The sequence below is a fragment of the Scyliorhinus canicula genome, chromosome 21 (assembly GCF_902713615.1).
Source record: "Scyliorhinus canicula chromosome 21, sScyCan1.1, whole genome shotgun sequence".
Classification (NCBI taxonomy): domain Eukaryota; kingdom Metazoa; phylum Chordata; class Chondrichthyes; order Carcharhiniformes; family Scyliorhinidae; genus Scyliorhinus; species Scyliorhinus canicula.
The window spans coordinates 5,013,187-5,035,994 of NC_052166.1; the positions used below are offsets into that span (position 1 = coordinate 5,013,187).

General features: G+C 49.0%; 1 long non-coding RNA gene across 2 annotated transcripts in view; it reads right to left on the reverse strand.

Annotated features, from left to right (window-relative positions):
* LOC119955870 overlaps positions 1-21,620 on the reverse strand; it is a 95,720-nt gene extending 74,100 nt beyond the window's left edge. For both annotated transcript variants that reach the window (XR_005458549.1, XR_005458550.1), the window contains exon 1: positions 21,540-21,620. This is a non-coding gene — a long non-coding RNA (uncharacterized LOC119955870). The remainder of the gene's footprint in view (positions 1-21,539) is intronic.
* Between the last annotated feature and the right edge of the window lie 1,188 nt (positions 21,621-22,808).

Genomic DNA, 22,808 nt, shown 5'->3' on the forward strand with positions numbered 1-22,808 from the left:
CCGTTTCCTCGCGGGCGTGGGGACATAACCCCATTATTAGAAAATACCGCCCCTTATTTGCGAAAGTTAATAACGTGTCCAGACTTTCAACTGAGTTTAAATACTCCAGCTCCAATTCTGTAAAAACCTCGCGTCTAATTCAGCTTCCATTCAGGAATGAAAGTGCCGAGGCCACGCCTTGTTTATTCTTGGGCGGGGACGTAACCCATGTCCACACGGTAACTTCATTCTTCCATCGGTCGTAGATATGCTCCTCGGAAAACAATGGTGGGTAGTCAAACCCCAACACTCCACCCTTGAATTGAGCCATCTGTTTCCCAAGTTGCCCCAAATCATCCTTCAGGTGAGAACTCGGAACTCTTTCATCCGAAGAAATCTTAGTTGGCGATCCTTTCTTCCTGACAGGCAATATTGTCATGTGAGAGTACCTTTAAGAAATGAGTGTTTAAGAAATGTACCTTTAAGAAATTAATGTTTTTCAGTGATGTCAGAGTGTGGGTGGAGATGGGCAGTCTGTCAGCTTTTTACTTTCGTTTTAGGCTGCTTGCTGCAGGGTGTGTTTTCATTTCATTTTCAGTGATGGAGCTGAAGCCAGACAGAGCAGGCGTACTGTTGATCTCTCTGCCATGAAAAGACTATCTCTTGATCATTTGGTGAATTCAGAATTATAAATGCTCTCAGTAATGAATGTAAACCTAATATGCTTCTGGTAAAAGGTGTTTTAAGTCTTCTGGATGTTAAAAGGAAAGCTTAGAGGATTACTTAGTGTTGTATTCTTTCGGGGTTGTATTTGAATTGATGGTTGCTAAGATGTTCACTGTATGTTTTAAAAAGGTTAACTTGAGTTTATAGAATAAACATTGTTTTGCTTTTAAAAAAATACTTCTCCATTTCTGCTGTACCACACCTGTACAGTGGGCCGTGTGCTCCCCATACCACAATCTAGTAAAAGTTGTGGGTCAGGTGAACTCCATGATACATTTTGGGGTTCTCTAAACCCTCGCCCATAACAATATACATCCTCTGTTACCACTGTTAAGGTCCGATGGCAACTCTATGATATAATAGGAACTCGGAAGCGAGTCTTGACTTCTTCAACTCCATGATTCTTGTGTTCAGTAATCACTTCTCCAACAACCTCACAGTGCCACCTGCATCCCCTTTATATACTGGTGCCGTCTATTAATGAATAAGTGCAACCTGTTAAAGAATTGAAATCCCAGTTCCAACTGATGTACAAGCGAGCATTAACTCGGCTCGAACACGGCTTACTTGTGACTGTAAAAAGTCTCACGCCAAGCCGATAAAAGTTGTTGTTGCAATTAGAACTCCCGCCATCCGGCCTGGTCCCCTGAGGAGCAGAAGCGTCGACGCGCTCTGCCCACTGGATGCCAGAGGGAGCGGCTGGACAGAATTGTGAGACACTGTGCTCTCTTTATCCCTCTGGGAATTTGCGCTCTTTGGGACGGACCTTAACCTTAGACCCAATAGTTCGACAGGGCTCTGATCACTGTCTTCGATTTCGGCCAATAAAGGGGCGGCTGCCTTGGTAGCTGGGTGGGTCCTTAGCGGTCAGTGACCTTGGCAGTTGTGCTTTCTGAGTAAGGGGAGTGGCGCCGATCAGTCTGTGGCTGTATCGGTTGCTTGATTGGAGTCCTATTGTCCTGGGAAAATGTGCCATTAAAATGCAAACGGGCGGGGGTTTCGATCAGGTCTGGTTACCTGTGTTTCAGATCCACATAGGCTCTGTATCTGTCTGAGTCCTGGGTTGGCCATAATTCCCATGGTCCTTTGCAGGTGGCCATCTTAGATGGCTACACTACATACTCATTTAAGTTGGTCGCTGAGTTCTTAAAGATGGACCAGTCCACCGTCTCCATGCAGTCACGTAGGAGCTCTTCTGTTTCCTCGGACCAGCACTGCACGACCTTGTTAGCTAGATTCTCCCGCTAGTTTATAAGAGAGTGCGGGTTGGTTGGCACAGGGACTGTGACTGGTGGACGTTTTGCCATGCGGCACGGAACAGTTTTTCAAAAATTTAGTGTACCCAATTATTTTTTTTACAATTAAGGGGCACTTTAGCGTGTTCAATTAACCTGGCCGGCACATCTTTGGGTTGTGGGGGCGAAACGCACGCAAGCATGGGGAGAATGTGAAAACTCCACACGGACAGTGACCCAGAGCTGGTATCGAACCTGGGACCTCAGCGCCGTGAGGCAACAGGGCTAACCCACTGCGCCACAGTGCTGCCCCAGCACGGAACCGTTAACGGACAAACTTTTGTTTGTTCAAATTCAAACCGGGCCGCTTGACTCTGATTGGGCAAGGCATTGACATGGGGAATGCACCAGGGAATGGCTGTGCCCAAAACTTTTATTTTGGTGCAAAGTATGGACACAGCGCTCCTGTCTGCAAAGGGCCAGCCCATGTGTGTATGTGTGTGTATATAAGAGGTAGAAACAGAAGTAGGCCATTTGGCCCATCGAATCTGCTCCGCGCCATTTGATGAGATCATGACTCATCTGATGTGATAATCCTCAATCCACTTTCCCGCCTTATCCCCGTAACCCTCGACCCCCTCACTAATTAAAAAATCTGTCTCTCTCGGCCTTGAACATACTTAACGACCCGGCCTCTACAGCTCTCTGCGGTAAAGGATTCCACAGATTCACTCCCCTCTGAGGGAAGAAATTCCTCCTCATCTCCGTCTCAAATGGGCGCCCCCCCCCCCCCCCCGACTCTGAGATTCTGCCCTCTGGTCCCAGACTCTCCCACAAGAGGAAACGTCCTCTCAGCATCGACCCCGTCAAACCCACCCAGAATCCTCTCTGTCTCAATAAGGTCGCCTCTCATTCTTCTAAACTCCCAATGAGTACAGGCCCCGACCTACTCATCCCCTCCTCATAACAAAATCTCCCCATTCCCGGGATCAAGTGAACCGTCTCTGGACAGCCTCCAATGCCAGGATATCTTACCTTAGATACGGAGATCAAAACGGAAACCATGGCTGAACCGCGAGATTGACTCCCTACTGAGTGACAGATCTGAGGCGTTCAAGGCAGACGACCCTATCCTATACAAGAAATCCAGGTACGACCTCCGCAAAGCCATCCGAGATGCCAAGAGAGAATATTACTGCAGTGATGTCAGAGAGTGGGTGGAGCTGGGCTGTCTGCCAGCTTTTTACTTTCATTTTAGGCTGTTTGCTGCAGGGTGTGTTTTAGTTTCGTTTTCAGTGTTGGAGCTGAAGCCAGACAGAGCAGGTGTACTGCTGATCTCTCTGCCATCAAAAGACTATCTCTTGATCATTTGGTGAATTCAGAATTATAAATGTTTTCAGTAGTGAATGTAAACCTGATGTGCTTCTGTTAAAAGGTGTTTCTTGTGTCTTCTGGATGTTGTTTGGGAAGTTATTAAGGATCACTTAGTGTTGTATTCTTTGGGGGTTGTATTTGAATTAATGGTTGCTAAGTTCACTGTATGTGTTAAAAAGGTTAACTTGAGTTCATAGAATAAACATTGTTTTGCTTTAAAAAATACTTTTCCATTTCTGCTGTACCACACCTGTAGAGTGGGCCGTGTGCTCCCCATACCACAATCTATTCAAAGTTGTGGGTCAGGTGAACTCCTTTTAACAGAAGCACATCAGGTTTACATTCACTACGGGGGTCGCACCGGTGACACCCACGCCCCGGAAATGAATGGCAAAGGAAAGTATTCCAACCTCGGCCTCCTTGCACCTGCTGGAGATGGTGTCCACACGTCGAATCTGCAGGCGATGGGATCGTTTTATAACCAGAGTGGTGGACTGCGTCGCAGGCTGCGGCCTGGTTCTTAGGTGGTGTTGCGGCCTGGCCTTTCCGGTGTTGGCGCCACTGTCAAATCATTAACTCACTGTGGTGAACGCTCCGCCGGCGGGATTCTCCGTTCCGCCACAGCCCAACCCCGCCCACGGTTTTCCTGGCGGCCTGGGGTGTCCCGTTGACAAACGGCGTGAAGACAGAATCCCACCGCCAGCGATGGGCCGCCAAGAAACTTCCTGCTGGGGAACCAGAAAATCCCACCCGATATCTCTATTTATCTGTTCCCCAGGGAACTTAATTCATATAAACAAAATTTCATTCGCCCAACTTTTACGATGCTTTAGTTGCACCTCTGACCCTAAACGTCCAGCTGCCTTTCAACCCAGAATTTATGAAAACATGACCGCAGCTGTCACACACACTAACCCAGGCTTTTAACCCTTACTGCACCAAATAGAAATAATGCAATATATCTGAACATCCCTACATTCATCGCACTGCACTGACTTATGTTGTCCGATCAGTCAGTGCTGAGGGAGTGCCCGCACTGTCGGAGGGTCAGTGCTGAGGGAGTGCCCACACTGTCGGAGGGTCTGTGCTGAGGGAGTGCTGTACTGTCGGAGGGTCAGTGCTGAGGGAGTGCCCGCACTGTCGGAGGGTCAGTGCTGAGGGAGTGCCGCACTGTCGGGGGGTCTGTGCTGAAGGAGTGCCCGCACTGTCGGGGGGTCTGTGCTGAGGGAGCGCCGCACTGTCGGAGGGTCAGTGCTGAGGGAGCGCTGCACTGTCGGGGGGTCAGTGCTGAGGGAGTGCCGCACTGTCGGAGGGTCAGTGCTGAGGGAGTGCCCGCACTGTCGGAGGGTCTGTGCTGAAGGAGTGCTACACAATTGGAGAATCAGTGCTGAGGGAGTGCATGGGGCCTACATCACTGAAAATAAATTGACCTGGGCCATTTATCGCATTGGATGCATGTGGGATCCCTGCTGTGTGCAAACTGATGTTTTCTCCCTCACAAGTCTTTGCTGCTAAGACAATAAAACATTAGAGCAGAAGGAGGCCACTTGGCCCATTGAGTCTGTTCCGCCATTCAATGAGCTGTTGACTGATCTGACGTGAGAATCCCCAGCTTTCCCGCCTTATCCCCGTAACCCCCCCTATTCCCTCACCGATGAACATACTCAACGGACCAGCCTCGATGTTAGGTGGATTAGCCGCGCTAAATTGCCCCTTGGTGCACAAAGGTTAGGTGCGGGGTTAGGGCGGGGGATGGGGGTGAGGGAGTGGGCCTAGGTAATGTGTTCTTTCGGAGGGTCGGTGCAGACTAGATGGTCCGAATGGCCTCCTCCTGCACTGTAGGGAGCTCTCTGAGGTAAATAATTCCACAGATTCACTCCCCTCCCAGGGAAAAAAATTCCTCCCTCATCTCTGTCTCAAAATGGGCGCCCCCCCCCCCCCCCCCCCCCCCCCCCCCGACTCTGAGATTCTGCCCTCTGGTCCTAGACTCTCCCACAAGAGGACACATCAGCCAGGGGTACTGTCAGCTGGCACTGCCCTTGCCAGCAATGTGCTCCACGGCACCTGTCCGGTGTCCCCAAAATGCTCTACAATGGGTATTGTCCTTGTGTGAGCTGCCTGGTGCCCTGCCGGTGGATGGTGGCTGTGGGTGGGTGGTGGGCCACATGCCCTCTTCCCCCCCCCCTCCTCCCGTTACCACCCCCTCTTGGCTCTGGCACACCCCCCCCCCCTCCCCCCCCTTCCCACTGCCTCCCCCACCCCAGCCAGCCCTACCAGTGTCCAGCCCAGCAACCTGCAGTCACTCGTCTCCGGATCCTACCTCCTCTCTCACTCCCTCATCAGCCCCGACACCGATTCACCATTTTTAAAAGTGCGAGCGTACCCCGCCATAGGAAATTCACCCCAGCGGAGGCGGGGAATCGCGGGGCCAGAGGAAAGTACTGGATTGGGCCCGCTAATTATATGCCAGCAGTGTTTACTGTACATGCGTTCTGGAACGCATTGACGTTGCTGTGGAATCCCGCCCAATATCTTTTTTTTACTTTATCCTTATTATTGTTTCAAACCGAGCAGCACGGTGGCGCAGTGGGTTAGCACTGCTGCCTCATGGCGCTGAGCTCCCGGGTTCGATCCCGGCTCTGGGTCACTGTCCGTGTGGAGTTTGCACATTCTCCCCGTGTCTGCGTGGGTTTCGCCCCCACAACCCAAAGATGTGCAGGGTAGGCGGATTGGCCGCGCTAAATTGCCCCTTAATTGGAAAAAAAATAATTGGGTTCTCTAAATTTAAAAAAAAATTGTTTCAAAGCTTCCCCCCTACCCTCTGTGCTTGTCTGCCTTGTATATGGGGGCGTCAGGAATTAAATAATAGTTAACCAGTTGTATTTGCTACATCGTTCATTGTAGTTCGCGTTATAAATAAACATAATTGTGTTTGCATTTGCTAACCTGGTAACTAATCATTGGCCAAGGGCGTTGGTGAGTGTTTCTGTCACAATTATTGGTTAATTCACTTGTGCTGTGACTCTGGGGAGGGTGGGGCCGGATTTGACTGCGCCCTAGACCAGGGCTTCGTGACGTTTCTGAAAAGAAAACTTGGCACCGCAGTGTCCTGATGAGCAGGTTCTTTCAACAGACACTTCTGGTTGAAGGCGTTAACCCATTCTGGGTCCAAATACCAAAATTAATAAAAGCAATGGGAACATGTGAAATACCAGGAAGGACCCTTACACTACCCTGGTTATTTTTTAAAGTTATAAATCATCTTTCGTGTTGACGCTGGCCGCCTGTTTCTCGACCATCTCGCCGTCCCGTTAACATCGAGTGTTCCATTGTGTGTCTTACCGCCAATTGGCCCATTTGTGTCATGAAGGCTGCTGGGAAGGAACGTTTGCCCAGGGCCGTTTTTTGGAGCCTCTGACGTTTGTTCTAACAGGGCGCGTGTCTTTCTGCAAATGTAACTCCCGTCAAAACCAGAAGCCTATCTATATTTGTAACTTTAGCAGAGTCCAATAACTTGACCGCCAGCACTGACTGATGGATTTCTGGGCAGAATTTCTGCAACCTTGGGCACAGTCTGCTGAATTCCATGATATGCTCTTCTACAGATGTAACCTCCGACGTTCCAAATCTGACCCAGCCTCAGCTGCTCTTGACGAGCCGTCTGTTTGGTAAATCACGGCCGGGATTCTCCGAGCCCCCACGCCATAAAGGCGCAGGGGTGGAGAATGGGGCGTGGGGCTCGCCATCGGGTCCGACGCCTTCCCCTGATTCTCCAGCAGCTGGACAATCACCGCCAGTCCCGCGTGCGCGCGGTCGACGCAGCACCGGTCGGGGGCTGTTGAAAGAGCCCCCCCCCCCCCCGGCGCGGCGATTCTCCGCGGACGACCGGCTGAGTTTCTGCCGGCGCGGTTCACGTACGGCTCCATCCGGCAGAAGCTCGGAGTCGCGGCTGCGGTGGTCGTCCTGGTGGGGGGGAGGGGGGGGGGCAGGGGGATCCGTAGCCGGCGGGGGGGGGGGGGGCCTCCAGGACGGCAAGGCTCTCGACCGGGAGCGACCGATCAGCGGGCGCACACGATCTGGAGGGGTCTACTTCTTCAGCTCCGCCGACGCCGCAGGCGGGCCGACACCGCAGGCGAATGCGCAGAACCCCTCCTCCGTATCCTCTCCCAACTCTTCCTCCCACTTTGCTTTGATCCTTTCCAGTGGTGCCTTCTCCTCTTCCAAAATAGCTCCGCCCACCGCCGACACTACCCCCTTCTCCAGTCCCCCTGTCGTCAGCACCTCCTCCAGCAATGTGGAGGCCGGCTCCTCCGGGAAGCTCTGTATCTCCTTTCCGACAAAATCTCGAACCTGCATGTATCTAAATATTTCCCCCTGCTCCAGCCCATACTTCGCTTCCAGCTCCTTCAATCCTGCAAACCGACCCCTAAGAAACAAATCTTTTAGTGTCTTAATCCCCTTCTCCTCCTATTTCCGAAAATTTCCATCCCACCTCCCTGGCTCAAATCTGTGGTTCCCCCGAATCGGCATTTCCCTTGACCCTGCCCCCAACCCGAAGTGTTGGCGAAACAGCCTCCAAATTCTCAATGAAGCTATTATTACCGGACTCCCCTGGGGCCATCAGGAGCGGCGCTGTTGCTAGTGCTTCCAGCCCCGACCCCCTGCACAAACTCTCCTCCATTCTGACCCACTGGGAATCAACCCCTCTGACCCAGCTCCGCACCTTCTCCACATTCGCCGCCCAGTAGTAATACATCAGGTTCGGGAGACCCAAACCCCCTGCCTGCCTTCCCCTCTGTAGCAGCACCTTTCTAACTCTGGCCACCTTCCCTCCCCATATGAACAATGCAATCCTTCCCTCAATCTCCCCAAAAAAAGACTTTGGCAGGAAAATCGGCAGGCATTGATAAATAAACAGAAATCGCGGCAACACGTTCATTTTAACCGCCTGTACCTGACCCGCCAGTGACAGAGGGAGACCATCCCACCTTGCCAGATCAGCTTTCACTCTCCCCACCAAACTAGGAATGTTGTACCTGCGGAGCCCCCCCCCCCCCCAACTCCCGGACAACCTGCACCCCCAGGTACCTAAAGTGAGTCCCTCCCTACGGAATGGCAGCCCCCCTCACCCCTGTCCCCCAACCCCGGCCGAAACACCACAAAATTCTCACTCTTGTCTCGATTTAGTTTGTACCCCGAGAAAGACCCAAACACCCAAAGCAGCTCCAATGTTCCCCCTATTGACACACTCGGTTCCGACACATATAACATGTCATGTGAGAGTACCTTTAAGAAATGGGTGTTTAAGAAATGTACCTTTAAGAAATGGGTGTGTATCAGTGATGTCAGAATGTGGGTGTCTGGCAGCTTTTTACTTGTCACATTTTGTGCAACTTTTGTTGTCTAGCCAATTCACCTGCTCTATTTAATCGTTCCCTAAAATTGGACACATAATCCAATAATGTAATTTCCGATTTCTCACTCGCCAATTTTTCCTTAATCAATTTAGGTGGTCCTCTTACCTCATGACCAAAAATTAGTTCAAAAGGACGGCATTTGGTTGACTAATTAAGTGCATCCCTAATTGCAAACAGTACGAATGGAATTCCTTTATCACAATCCTCTGGATAATCGTGACAATACGCCGTCAACATTGTCTTTAATGCCTGATGTCACCTTTCTTTTTTTTCATAAATTTAGATTACCCAATTATTTTTTCCAATTAAGGGGCAATTTAGCGTGGCCAATCCGCTTACTCTGCACATTTTTTTGGGTTGTGGGGGCGAAAACCCACGCAGACACGGGGAGAATGTGCAAACTCCACACGGACAGTGACCCAGAGCCGGGATTTGAACCTGGTAACTCAGCGCCGTGAGGCAGCTGTGCTAACCACTAGGCCACCGTGCTGCCCCTATGTCACCTTTCTAACGCTCCCTGCGATTCTGGATGGTGCGCAGTTGATTTAAATTGTTTTACTCCTGAGCTATCCATAACTTCTTTGAATAACCTTGAGGGAAAATTTGATCCTTGATCCGATGGAATTTCTGTGGGTAGTCTATATCTAGTTAAGAATTTAAGTAACTCCTCCACAATCCTTTTAGTTGTAATATTAGGCACTGGGATGGCCTCTGGAAACCTAGTAGACATATGCATTATAGTCAAAAGATATTGATTCCCACTTTTCGTTTTAGGAAGTGGTCCTACGCAATCAATTAGGACCCTTGTAAAAGGTTCCTCAAATGCTGGAATGGGTATTAAGGGTGCTGGTTTTATCACTGCTTGAGGTTTCCCTATCACTTGACATGTGTGACATGATTGACAAAATTTAATACATCTTTATGTAGTCCAGGCCAACAAAAATGTTTCTGGATTTTAGCTTGAGTTTTCCTTATTCCCAAATGACCTCCCACTGGTACCTCATGTGCAACTCGCAACATCTCCTTTCTATACCCTACCGGCAATACTACTTGATTAACTTCTGCCCACTTTTCATCTGCCTGCATATGTAAAGGTCTCCATTTTCTCATCAAGACATTACTTTTACGGTAATAACACTCTGGTATACTCTCAGATTCCTCTTCCGTGTATGCTTTCTGATACATTCGTTTTATTTCTACATCATTCTGTTGCAACTCCACCAATTTTCCTGAACTAAAAATATCCGCCTCATCCTCCACCTGTTCTTTTTCAACCATCTGATCAAAAATGGTTTCTGATAATTGCACTTCAACCTCATCTTCACTCTTTGATTTCTCCTCTTGTCTTAACCTGTGACTTTATGACCTTGTTACTACATAATCTGGAAAAATCCGAGGCTATTCGTCCTTCAACACTTCAGTTGTCTGATTTTTCACTGGCCTATCCACCACAGTAGGCATCACTCCTACCTGGGATCCACAATATCATTACCCAAGATAAACTATTCCTGGACAAGATAATTTCTCTGAGAGCTTCATACGTTTGGTCTATTTTAAAATCCCTTATCCACCTAACAAAATTACTCTGTATGATCCTTTCAAACTCCATATATGTTTGACCAAATTCTTTCCTTAAATTTCTAAACCTTTGTCTGTAGGCTTCAGGCACTAGTTCATATGCACCTAAGATGGATTTTTTCACCCCCTCATATGTCCCAGATACTACCTCCGGTAGTGATGCAAACACTTCACTAGCCCTACCTATCAGCTTTGTTTGAATCAGTAATATCCACATGTCCTGTGGCCATTTCATTTGTTTAGCTATCTTCTCAAATGAAATAAAAAAGGCTTCTACCTCATTCTCGTCAAACCTTGGCAATCCTTGGACATATTTAAATAGATTCCCACCACGCCTTCGATTATGACGCCCTTTTTCACTATCCTTATCACTCCTCCAACTGTACGTTTCCCTTTACGTCTGCCAATTTTAACTGACTGTTATGTTTCATAGCCATTTTCTGAAGTTCAAGCTCTCTCTCTTTTTCCCTTTCCTCTCTATCTCTTTCCTTTTGTTCTGCTATGGCTGTTCTTTCTTTGTTTATTTCCTCTCTCTCCTTTTCTTTTCCGCCAATCTGTATTTCCTTTTCTCTTTCTTTTTCTCTCATGGCATATTCAAGCTGCTTTAATTCTTTTTCATGTTCAAGTTGCTTAATCTGCAACTGGATCTTTGCCATTTCTAATGGAGTCAGACTGTATCTCAGGCAATTTTAAATGCTTAGCTACCACCGTAGCGGGGATCGAGGCCTAGTTTCGGGAGCCGTTCAGAGGAGGAGGAGCAGTCTCTGGGTGAGTATAAAAACTCACTTTAACCCAGGGATCGAGGCCTAGTTTCGGGAGCCGTTCAGAGGAGGAGGAGCAGTCTCTGGGTGAGTATAAAAACTCACTTTAACCCGGGGATCGAGGCCTAGTTTTGGGAGCCGTTCAGAGGAGGAGGAGCAGTCTCTGGGTGAGTATAAAAACTCACTTTAACCCGGGGATCGAGGCCTAGTTTCGGGAGCCGTTCAGAGGAGGAGGAGCAGTCTCTGGGTGAGTATACAGACCTAATGGTAACTTCCTGTTTTCCACTTTTTTTTCAAAAGTGACGTCAGAGGGAAGCTGTGATCTGATTGGTTGATAACCAATCTGCCCCAAATTTAAAACTCGTAAACTTAAATTAAACAAATTAATTAATTAGAGATGGCTGGTCAGGTGATGTGCTTAAGCTGCTTGATGTGGGAGCTGGCAGATTCCATTGCGATCTGCAGCGACCACATCTGCAGTAAGTGTTGGCTGCTCGAAGAACTCCGGCTCAGAGTTGATGAGCTGGAGTCTGAGCTTCACACACTGAGGCACATCCGGGAGGGGGAGGCTTACCTGGACACTTTGTTTCAGGAGGCAGTCACACCTGTCAGAGTAAATAGTTTAAATCCTGCCAGTGGCCCTGGACAGCAGGGTGTGACTGCAAGTCAGGCAGGTAAAGGGAACCAGCAGTCAGGAACTCAGGAGCCTCAGCCCTTGACCCTGTCCAACAGGTACGAGGCACTTGCTCCCTGTGTGGATGGCGAACAGGGCTGCAGGAAGGATGAGTCGGCTGACCAAGGCACCATGGTTCAGCAGGCCATTCAAGGGGAGGAAGTAAATAGGCAAGTTGTAGTTGTAGGGGATTCTATTATCAGAGGGATAGATAGTATCCTTTGTGAGCAGGATAGAGGGTCCCTGCATGGTATGTTGCCTGCCCGGTGCTAGGGTGCGGGACATCTCTGACCGGCTTGAAAGGATATTGGAGAGGGAGGGGGAGGATCAAGTTGTTGTGGTCCATGTCGGTACCAACAACATAGGCAAGTCTAGGAAAGAGGACCTGTTTAGAGATTATAAAGAGCTAGGATTCAAATTAAAAAACAGGTCCTCAAGGGTCATAATCTCCGGATTACTGCCCGAGCCACGTGCAAATTGGCATAGGGAGGCAAGAATAAGGGAAGTTAACACGTGGCTGAAAGAGTGGTGTGGGAAAGAGGGGTTCCTTTTCATGGGACACTGGCATCAGTTTTGGGACAGGGGGGACCTATACCGTTGGGATGGTCTCCACCTGAACCGAGCTGGGACCAGTGTTCTGGCGAAAAGAGTAAATAGGGTGGTCAATAGGACTTTAAACTAGAGATTGGGGGGGGAAGGGAAAGTCAGGGAACCAAGAGGTGAAGGAATCGGTGGGAAGCGTAGCTGCTTAGGATTACAAAAAATCACGAAAAGACAGAGCTCAGGAGAGGTTACGATAGTCCCCATCTCACAAAATATGACACAGTGTATGGAAAGGCTCAGTAAACCAAGGTCCACCACACTAAGAAAACAAAAAGGGACAGTCAATAGGGAATTAAAGGTGCTATATTTAAATGCCCGCAGTGTACGGAACAAGGTAGATGAGCTTGTGGCCCAGATTGTGACTGGCAGGTATGATGTGGTAGGCATCACAGAGACGTGGTTGCAGGGGGTTCAGGACTGGCAGTTAATCATCCAGGGATTTACAACCTATCGAAAAGACAGAGAGGTGGGTAGAGGGGGCGGGGTTGCCTTGTTAATTAGAAATGAAATTAAATCAATAGCACTAAACGACATAGGGTCAGACGATGTGGAGTCTGTGTGGGTAGAGTTGAGGAACCACAAAGGCAAAAAAACCATAATGGGAGTTATGTACAGACCTCCTGACAGTGGTCAGGACCAGGGGCACAAAATGCACCACGAAATAGAAAGGGCATGTCAGAAAGGCAAGGTCACAGTGATCATGGGGGACTTCAATATGCAGGTGGACTGGGTAAATAATGTTGCCAGTGGACCCAAAGAAAGGGAATTCATTGAATGTTTACAGGATGGCTTTTTGGAACAGCTTGTGATGGAGCCCACGAGGGAGCAGGCTATTCTGGACTTAGTGTTATGTAATGAGCCAGAATTGATAAAAGATTTTAAAGTAAGGGAACACTTAGGAAGCAGTGATCATAATATGGTAGAATTCAGTCTGCAATTTGAAAGAAGGAAGGTAGAATCAGATGTAAAGGTTTTACAGTTAAATAAAGGTAATTACAGGCGCATGAGGGAGGAACTGACGAAAATCGACTGGAAGCAGAGCCTAGTGGGAAAGACAGTAGAACAGCAATGGCAGGTGTTTCTGGGAGTAATTGAGGACACAGTGCAGAAGTTCATCCCAAAGAAAAGAAAGGTTATCAGAGAGAGGATTAGGCAGCCATGGCTGACAAAGAAAGTCAGGGAATGCATCAAGGCAAAAGAGAGAGCCTATAATGTGGCAAGGAGTAGTGGGAAGTCAGAAGATTGGGAAGGCTACAAAAACAAACAGAGGATAACAAAGAGAGAAATAAGGAAGGAGAGGATCAAATATGAAGGTAGGCTAGCCAGTAACATTAGGAATGATAGTAAAAGTTTCTTTAAATACATTAAAAACAAACAGGAGGCAAAAGTAAACATTGGGCCGCTCCAAAATGACGCTGGTAATCTAGTGATGGGAGACAAGGAAATAGCTGAGGAACTTAATAAGTACTTTGCGTCAGTCTTCACAGTAGAAGACATGAGTAATATCCCAACAATTCAGGAAAGTCAGGGGGCAGAGTTGAATATGTTTGCCATCACAAAGGAGAAAGTGCTAGAGAAACTAAAAGGTCTGAAAATTGATAAATCTCCAGGCCCAGATGGGCTACATCCTAGAGTTCAAAAGGAGATAGCTGAAGAAATAGTGGAGGCATTAGTTATGATCTTTCAAAAGTCACTGGAATCAGGGAAAGTCCCAGAGGATTGGAAAATCGCTGTTGTAACCCCCTGTTCAAGAAGGGAACAAGAAAAAAGATGGAAAATTATAGGCCAATTAGCCTAACCTCGGTTGTTGGCAAAATTCTAGAATCTATCGTTAAGGATGAGATTTCTAAATTCTTGGAAGTGCAGGGTCGGATTAGGACAAGTCAGCATGGATTTAGTAAGGGGAGGTCGTGCCTGACAAACCTGTTAGAGTTCTTTGAAGAGATAACAAATAGGTTAGACCAAGGAGAGCCAATGGATGTTATCTATCTTGACTTCCAAAAGGCCTTTGACAAGGTGCCTCACGGGAGACTGCTGAGTAAAATAAGGGCCCATGGTATTCGAGGCAAGGTACTAACATGGATTGACGATTGGCTGTCAGAAAGAAGGCAGAGAGTTGGGATAAAAGGTTATTTTTCGGAATGGCAACCGGTGACAAGTGGTGTCCCGCAGGGTTCAGTGTTGGGGCCACAGCTGTTCTCTTTATATATTAACGATCTAGATGACGGGACTGGGGGAATTCTGGCCAAGTTTGCCGATGATACAAAGATAGGTGGAGGGGCAGGTAGTATTGAGGAGGTGGGGAGGCTGCAGAAAGATTTAGACAGTTTAGGAGAATGGTCCAAGAAGTGGCTGATGAAATTCAACGTGGCAAGTGCGAGGAAAAAAGAATAGAGGCATGGACTATTTTCTAAACGGTGACAAAATTCATAATGCTAAAGTGCAAAGGGACTTGGGAGTCCTAGTCCAGGATTTTCTAAAGGTAAACTTGCAGGTTGAGTCCGTAATTAAGAAAGCAAATGTAATGTTGTCATTTATCTCAAGAGGCTTGGAATATAAAAGCAGGGATGTACTTCTGAGGCTTTATAAAGCACTAGTTAGGCCCCATTTAGAATACTGTGAGCAATTTTGGGCCCCACACCTCAGGAAGGACATACTGGCACTGGAGCGGGTCCAGCGGAGATTCACACGGATGATCCCAGGAATGGTAGGCCTAACATACGATGAACGTCTGAGGATTGTAGGATTATATTCATTGGAGTTTAGGAGGTTGAGGGGAGATCTAATAGAAACTTACAAGATAATGAATGGCTTGGATAGGATGGACGTAGGGAAGTTGTTTCCATTAGCAGGGGAGACTAGGACGCGGGGGCACAGCCTTAGAATAAAAGGGAGTCACTTTAGAACAGAGATGAGGAGAAATTTCTTCAGCCAGAGAGTGGTAGGTCTGTGGAATTCATTGCCACAGAGGGCGGTGGAGGCCGGGACGTTGAGTGTCTTTAAGACAGAAATTGATAAATTCTTGATTTCTTGAGGAATTAAGGGCTATGGGGAGAGAGCGGGTAAATGGAGTTGAAATCAACCATGATTGAATGGTGGAGTGGACTCGATGGGCCGAATGGCCTTACTTCCGCTCCTATGTCTTATGGTCTTATGGTCTTATGGTAAGTACCTCATCTTTTCGCGTTTGTCAGGAAATGTTAACTGGAATGTTTTTGCCAAATCTAACAGTCTGCTTTTAGTCTCTGTCCGTAAGGTACTGCGTGTGACCGTCTCCACCCCCCAAAACATCAGAGCCTCTGAAAGAGCCATTGTCCACAACACACTCCCTACTTAAACTAGAAGTACCACACCTGAAAAGCATCCACAATATGCTCACCCCTCACTGTCTTTAAGTTCACTAAGTCAATCCAATAGATAGACTTTTATTCCCCTCAAGCCCCCAATTTGTTATAGGCCAGGGTTTAGAGAACCCCAAAGTGTATCACGGAGTTCACCTGACCCACAACTTTTCATAGATTGTGGTACGGGGAGCACATGGCCCACTCTACAGGTGTGGTACAGCAGAAATGGAAAAGTATTTTTTAAAGCAAAACATTGTTTATGCTGTGAACTCAAGTTAACTTTTTAAAAATATACAGTGAACATCTTAGCAACCATTAATTCAAATACAACCCCCAAAGAATACAACACTAAGTAATCCTTAATCTGTCCTTTAACATCCATAAGACTTAAAAAAAAACCTTTAAAATACAAAAATTCGGTTTAAAGTCACTACCGAGAGCAGTTGTTAGTTTTAAATCACTAAAGGATCGATTTACAGTCTTTAGATTGCAGAGAGAGAGAGACTAATACACCTTCTGGCTGTGACTGCAGCTATCCAGCTCTGAAAACGAAACTAAAACACACCCTGCAGCAAACAGCCTAAAATGAAAGTAAAAAGCTGACAGACAGCCCAGCTTCACCCACACACTCACATCACTAATAAATACTCATTTCTGAAAGATACATTTCTTACACACCTATTTCTTAAAGGTACACTCACATGACAAACAGCAAATCATCGGCATATAAGGACACCCTATGCTTTATCCCTCCCCCCCCCCCTGCACTATTCCTTTCCATAACCACGAACTTCTGAATGCGATGGCCAACGGCTCAATCGGAGTGCAAACAGCAGGGGGGACAGGGGACATCCCTGCCTCGTCCCACGGTGGAGAGAAAAGTATCTCGAGCTGATGTTGTTTGTGTGGACACTCGCCCTCGGCTCCTTATATAGTAGCTTTACCCAGTTCACAAATCTTGGTCCAATCCCAAACCGCTCCAGAACTGCCACCAGGTACCCCCACTCTACCCGGTCAAACGCCTTCTCAGCGTCCAACACCACAACCACCTCTGTTTCCTTCCCCTCTGCCGGTGCCGTAACGATGTTCAATACCCTCCTAATGTTCGAAAACAGCTGCCTCCCTTTCACGAACCCCGTCTGATCCTCACCTATCACCTTCGGGAGGCACTCCTCCAGCCTACCCGCCAGTACCTTCGCCAATACTTTTGCATCAACATTCAGAACCGATATGGGCCTATACGACCCACACTCCGTCGGATCCTTATCCTTTTTAAGCAACAGTGAAATCGATGCCTGCCCCAAGGTTTGTGGCAACACCCCCTTCCCTATCGCCTCTTCAAACATCCCCACCATCAGGGGTGCCAGCTTATCCTTGAATTTATTATAATATTCCACCGGAAACCCATCCGGCCCCATCACCTTCCCCGACTGCATCCTCCTAATCGCATCCTCTATTTCCTGCTCCACTATCGCTCCTTCTAATGTAGCCCTGTCCCCCTCCCCTAGCCTCGGGTACTCCAGCCCATCTAGAAATTCCTGCATCTCCCGGTCTCCCCCAGGTGGCTCTGACCTGTACAACCTCTCATAAAATTCCTCAAAGACCTTGTTAATCAGATCCGGAGCCACCACCAACTTCCCTGCCCTATTCCTCACCTGAACGATTTCCCTTACTGCTGCCTCCCTCCGAAGCTGACCTGCTAACGTACCTTATATCCGTGTTCGTAAACTGCCCCCCCTCGCTCGTCTCAGTTGGCGCACCGCCTTCCTGGTGGATAGTCGGTCAAAGCTGGCCTGTAGTTCCTTCCTCTTTCCCAACTTCGCTGGGTCCCCATCTTCTGCATAACTCCTATCGACCTCCAACATCTCATCTATTACCCTCTGCCGCTCCAACCTCTCCTCTTTGTCCACCCTGGCCTTAAACAAAATCACCTCACCCCTCACCACCGCCTTTAGAGCCTCCCAGACGACCGCCTTCGACATCTCACCCGTACAGTTGAAACCTACATATTCCTCAATTACCTTTTCAATGTTGCCACAGAACCTTTGGTTCCCCAAAAGTCCCACATCTAATTTCCACCCCGGCCTCTGCGCTACCCCCTTCTCCAGCACCATGTCCACCCAATGCGGAGCATGATCTGACACTACAATTGCCGACCCCTTAACCCCAGCCAGCAAAGCCTTCCCCACCAAGAAAAAGCCGATCCGTGAGTATACCCTATGGACTGCTGAGAAAAACGAGTACTCCCGTTCCCTCGGGTGCAGAAACCTCCGAGGGCCCACCCCTCCCATTTCCACCATTAGCCCAGCCAGCGCCTTCGCCCCCCCCTGTAGCCACTGTAGCCACCTAAAATGGACACTGAACTAAACAAAATGGAGAATCGCTAAGACTGCAGGGAAAAACAGTTTAGCCAAGGCAGCAGTCTGCAAACACTCATTAGCATTTTGCAAGCAGCAAAACTAGTTTCTGGCCAGGTGGAAGATCTCAAACCAAAGGTGATAATGGCAGAACGCTTTACATACTAATGAGGCAGTCCAGATCTAGGCACACACAATGGCAACATTTGGGTTTGAATAAGATACTTTGAGTGGATGTCCAGACAGAGCGGCACCAGAAGTATCCACTATAGAAACCGCCCCCGCCATCAAGAGAGACCCTCACATTGGAGGAATTCAAAAGATATCGATTGGGAGCGATCCAATCGATACCTGAAGGTAAAGCCCGCCCAGGAAAAGGCAAGGACATTGGGAACCCCTATAAAAGATAGACCCCCACCCATGGTCCTGTCTGTTGTTTCGTGCTCCGGCTTTGACCAAGAACTTCGAATTGTATCCTGACTCCAGCCGTTGAGCACCAGCCGCCGAACCGTAAGTGCCAATACGACGCTTGCTACGCGAACCAGGCCCACTAGACCCTCAGTGACCAGCACGCTTTCTGAAGGTTGCAGACCAAGACCGGAACGAAGGCCTCGCTCCCTGACCTTGCCTGTTCCTGTTTAGTTAAGTATTCTGATTGCTTAGTTTAGTCATAGCTTAGTCCCTTAGCGTGCGCATGCGTATTTATTATAATTGTATAATAAATATTGATCGTTTGGAACTTACTAATCGGTGTATCGTTTTATTACTTTGAACCTGACCTTGGAATATTTGTGAGGTGTCTATACGGCATCTGGCGACTCCTGAGCTGAAAAATACATACACAGAGCCTAGTAGTGTTAAGCACACGGCCTTTAAACGGAGGCGTGTTAATACACTCCAATAAACGCGTTTTACACCCATAGCAAAACGTGCAACATCCCCCCCCCCCCTGATGGGACCAGCGAGCGCGGCCGTGATCTGCCAACCTTAGCTCCTGCACCAAGTTCCAGTCCCCCCCCCCCACAATCAGTTTGGGTGTGTCCAAGTCGGGGATGGCCCCAAACACCTTCTTTACGAATCCCACGTCGTCCCAATTGGAACCATATACACTTACCAGCGCCACTAACCTCCCCTCCAGCGCCCCTGTCACAATCACATATCTACCCCCTCTGATCTGCCACCACCTTCTCCACCTGGCAGCGTACCCTTTTGCTGACCAACACCCCCTACCCCTCGAGCCCTTCCGTCAAATCCAGAGTGAAGCACCTGACTAACCCTTTTGAAATCCCACCTGGTCCTTCACCCTCAGGTGAGTCTCCTGCAGCTTTGCTACCTCGGCTTTCAAACTTTTAAGATGCGCAAGCACCCTTGACCTCTTGACCGGACCTCCTAGCCCTCTCACGTTCCACGCGACTATCCTAACTGGGGGTCTCTCACCCTTCTTATCCACCATCATACCACCAGGCCCGACCCCATGAGCCTGACCCGCCCCTATCCTTTATTAACATCGAACCCCTTCCTCCCCTCCCAAGGACCCAACATGTTTTTAAAGCACTCCTTTATAAACCTTGTTTTATTTAGATAGACTTGATTACCACAGTGGACAACTCAGTGATCACTCGGGTCACAATTTGGGGTTAAAGGTTATGGGTCACTAATTATGTTAAGAGTGAGAGCTGGTGGGTAGCACTCCCTCAGTTCTCAAAAATTAGACTTTTCATTCACAAAGTATCTTTATTTTCTCCTCCACGGGATTTCTGGCTACCGGCCCAGCATTTACTGACATCTTTTTTTTAATTTTTAGAGTACTAAATTCTTTTTTTTCCAAATAAGGGCCAATTTACTGTGGTGATGTGCATCACTGTGAATACGCAAGGGGTTAATGTAAATACATGTAGACTAGCTAGACACTAGAGGGAGCACCAGAGACATGACACACAGACACTCAACCAATAGAACAGTTAGATAGGACACGACCAATGGGTATTCACGATACACACAGAGGTGACACTACCACAGGAGGGCATTACACCACCAGGACACCACACACATGATCTGCCTCTTTTCAGTGGAGACACTCAGTGAGTACAGACACAGGGTTGATTCAATATCACTCCCACCACGTGGATTGTAGCAGACTGGTTTGTCTGTCTGGGTAGCTATAGAAGGATTAACAGTAGTGTCGAACCCGAGTAATAGAAGTGTAAATAGTTTAATAAATGTGTTGAAGTTATCTCCACGTCTGAACCTTCCTTTGTCAAGTGCACCACAAGGAAGCCGCTTATGCTACATCCAGAGCATAACAAGACATTTACCTACCCTGCACATCTTTGGGATGTGGGGGTGAGACCCACGCAGACACGTGGACAGTGACCCGGGATTTTTATGGCCCATTCCTAATTGTCCCTTGAGAAGATTTTGGGAGAGCCGCCATCTTGAACCGCTGCAGTCCCCGTACGGTGTACGTACACCCACAGTGCTGTTAGAACATAGAACAGGACAGCACAGAACAGGCCCTTCGGCCCTCGATGTTGTGCCGAGCATTGTCCGAAACCAAGATCAAGCTATCCCGCTTACTGTCGTTCTGGTGAGCTCCTATCCAATAACCGCTTGAAAGTTCCTAAAGTGTCCGACTCCACGATCACAGCAGGCAGTCCATTCCACACCCTAACCACTCTCTGAGTAAAGAACCTACCTCGGACATCCCTCCGATATCTCCCACCCTGAACCTTATAGTTATTCCCCCTTGTAACAGCTACATCCACCCGAGGAAATAGTCTGGAGGGAGTTCCAGGATTCTGTCCCAACACCAGTGAAGGAACGGCCGATATATTTCCAAGTTGGGATGGTGTGTGTGTGTGTTGGGGGGGGGGGGGGTCTTGGGGAGAGGAACCTGCAGGCTGTGGATGGTCCCCATGGCGTCTGCTGCCCTCGTCCTTCTAGGGGGTAGAGGTGGTGGGTTTGGGCGGCGCTGTCGAAGGAGCCTTGGTGAGTGGCTGCCGTGCATCTTGTAGACGGTACACACGGCTGCCGCTGTGCGTCGGTGGGTGGAGGGAGTGGGCGTTGAAGGTGGGGGTTAGCGTGTCGATTGAGCGGGGGTGGGGGGGCGGGGGGCTGCTTTGTCCTGGATGGTGTCGAGCTTCTCGAGTGTTGTCGGAGCCGCGCTCATCCAGGCGAGTGGGAGAGTCCATCACACTCCTGACTTGTGTCCTTGTACATGGTGGACAGGCTTTGGGGGGGTCAGGAGGTGAGTTACTCTCCGCAGGATTCCCAGCCTCTGACCTGCTCTGGTAGCCACAGTATTTATACGGCTGGGCCCAGTTCAGTTTCTGATCAACGGTAACCCCCAGGATGTTGATAGTGGGAGGGGGGGGGGGGCAGTTATGATAATGCCATTGATGACCGATAAAGGCGACTGGCCAATCTGAGCACAGCAGGATCCCACAAACAATATTAAGGCTACAAATGAAACGCTATCACCCGACACCTTACCGTTCCCATCGTCACGCTCCAGCAGTCTGAGCAGGAGGCTACTTGAGGTCGTCACCTGTCCCGGGGGAGGGCCAGAACTCATCGAGGCGGGGGTGGGGGGGGGGGGGGGGGGTGGGGGGGGGCGACTGCTGCGCCTAAAGGCGAGGGGGGGAGGTGGGGGTCGCACACAATCTATACACTTTTTAATCGGGCTGTGTCGAGTTGGCTGAGGGAGTTGAAAAGATGCCCTTAGCAACTGGGCAGGAAGGGGCTATTGGGACGGAGTGTGGAATCCTCAGGCATTCTTCTCCAAATGTTACACGGCGTGGTGGGGGAGGGGAGGTGACCACCCACCACCACCACCCCCTCCCCCGCCCCCTCAACCTGCGGGCCAGCTACCTCATAAACCGAAGAGGAGGTGAGGGGGGGCAAAGGTCAACACCCCCCCATTGGACAACATCGTGTCTGATCTGATGGGGGCCTCAACTGCACTTTGCCCTCCCCATGACCCTCGACCCCTTCGTCGATCAGAAATCTGTCTAACTCCACCTTGAATACATTCAATGAGCTGCAGCCCCCACTGCTGTCTGGGAAGGGAGAGAATTCCAGACTGACCCTCCCCCCCCCCCCCCCCCCCCCCCCACCCTTCTGAGAGAAGAAATTCCTCCTCATCTTTGTCTTCAATGGGAGACCCCCTTAATCTCAAACTGCACCCACCCCAGATCTAGATTCCACCTCCATAAGGGGGAAACATCCTTGCAGCATCCACCGCATCAAACTCCCCACTGACCATAAGACCATAAGACCATAAGACATAGGAGTGGAAGTAAGGCCATTCGGCCCATCGAGTCCACTCCGCCATTCAATCATGGCTGATAGGCATTTCAACTCCACCTACCAGCATTCTCCCCGTAGCCCTTAATTCCTCGCGACATCAAGAATTTATCTATCTCTGCCTTGAAGCCATTTAGCGTCCCGGCCTCCACTGCACTCCGCGGCAATGAATTCCACAGGCCCACCACTCTCTGGCTGAAGAAATGTCTCCGCATTTCTGTTCTGAATTTACCCCCTCTAATTCTAAGGCTGTGCCCACGGGTCCTCGTCTCCTCGCCTAACGGAAACAGTTTCTTTGCGTCCACCCTTTCTAAGCCATGTATTATCTTGTAAGTTTCTATTAGATCTCCCCTTAACCTTCTAAACTCCAATGAATACAATCCCAGGATCCTCAGCCGTTCCTCATACGTTAGACCCGCCATTCCAGGGATCATCCGTGTGAATCTCCGCTGGACA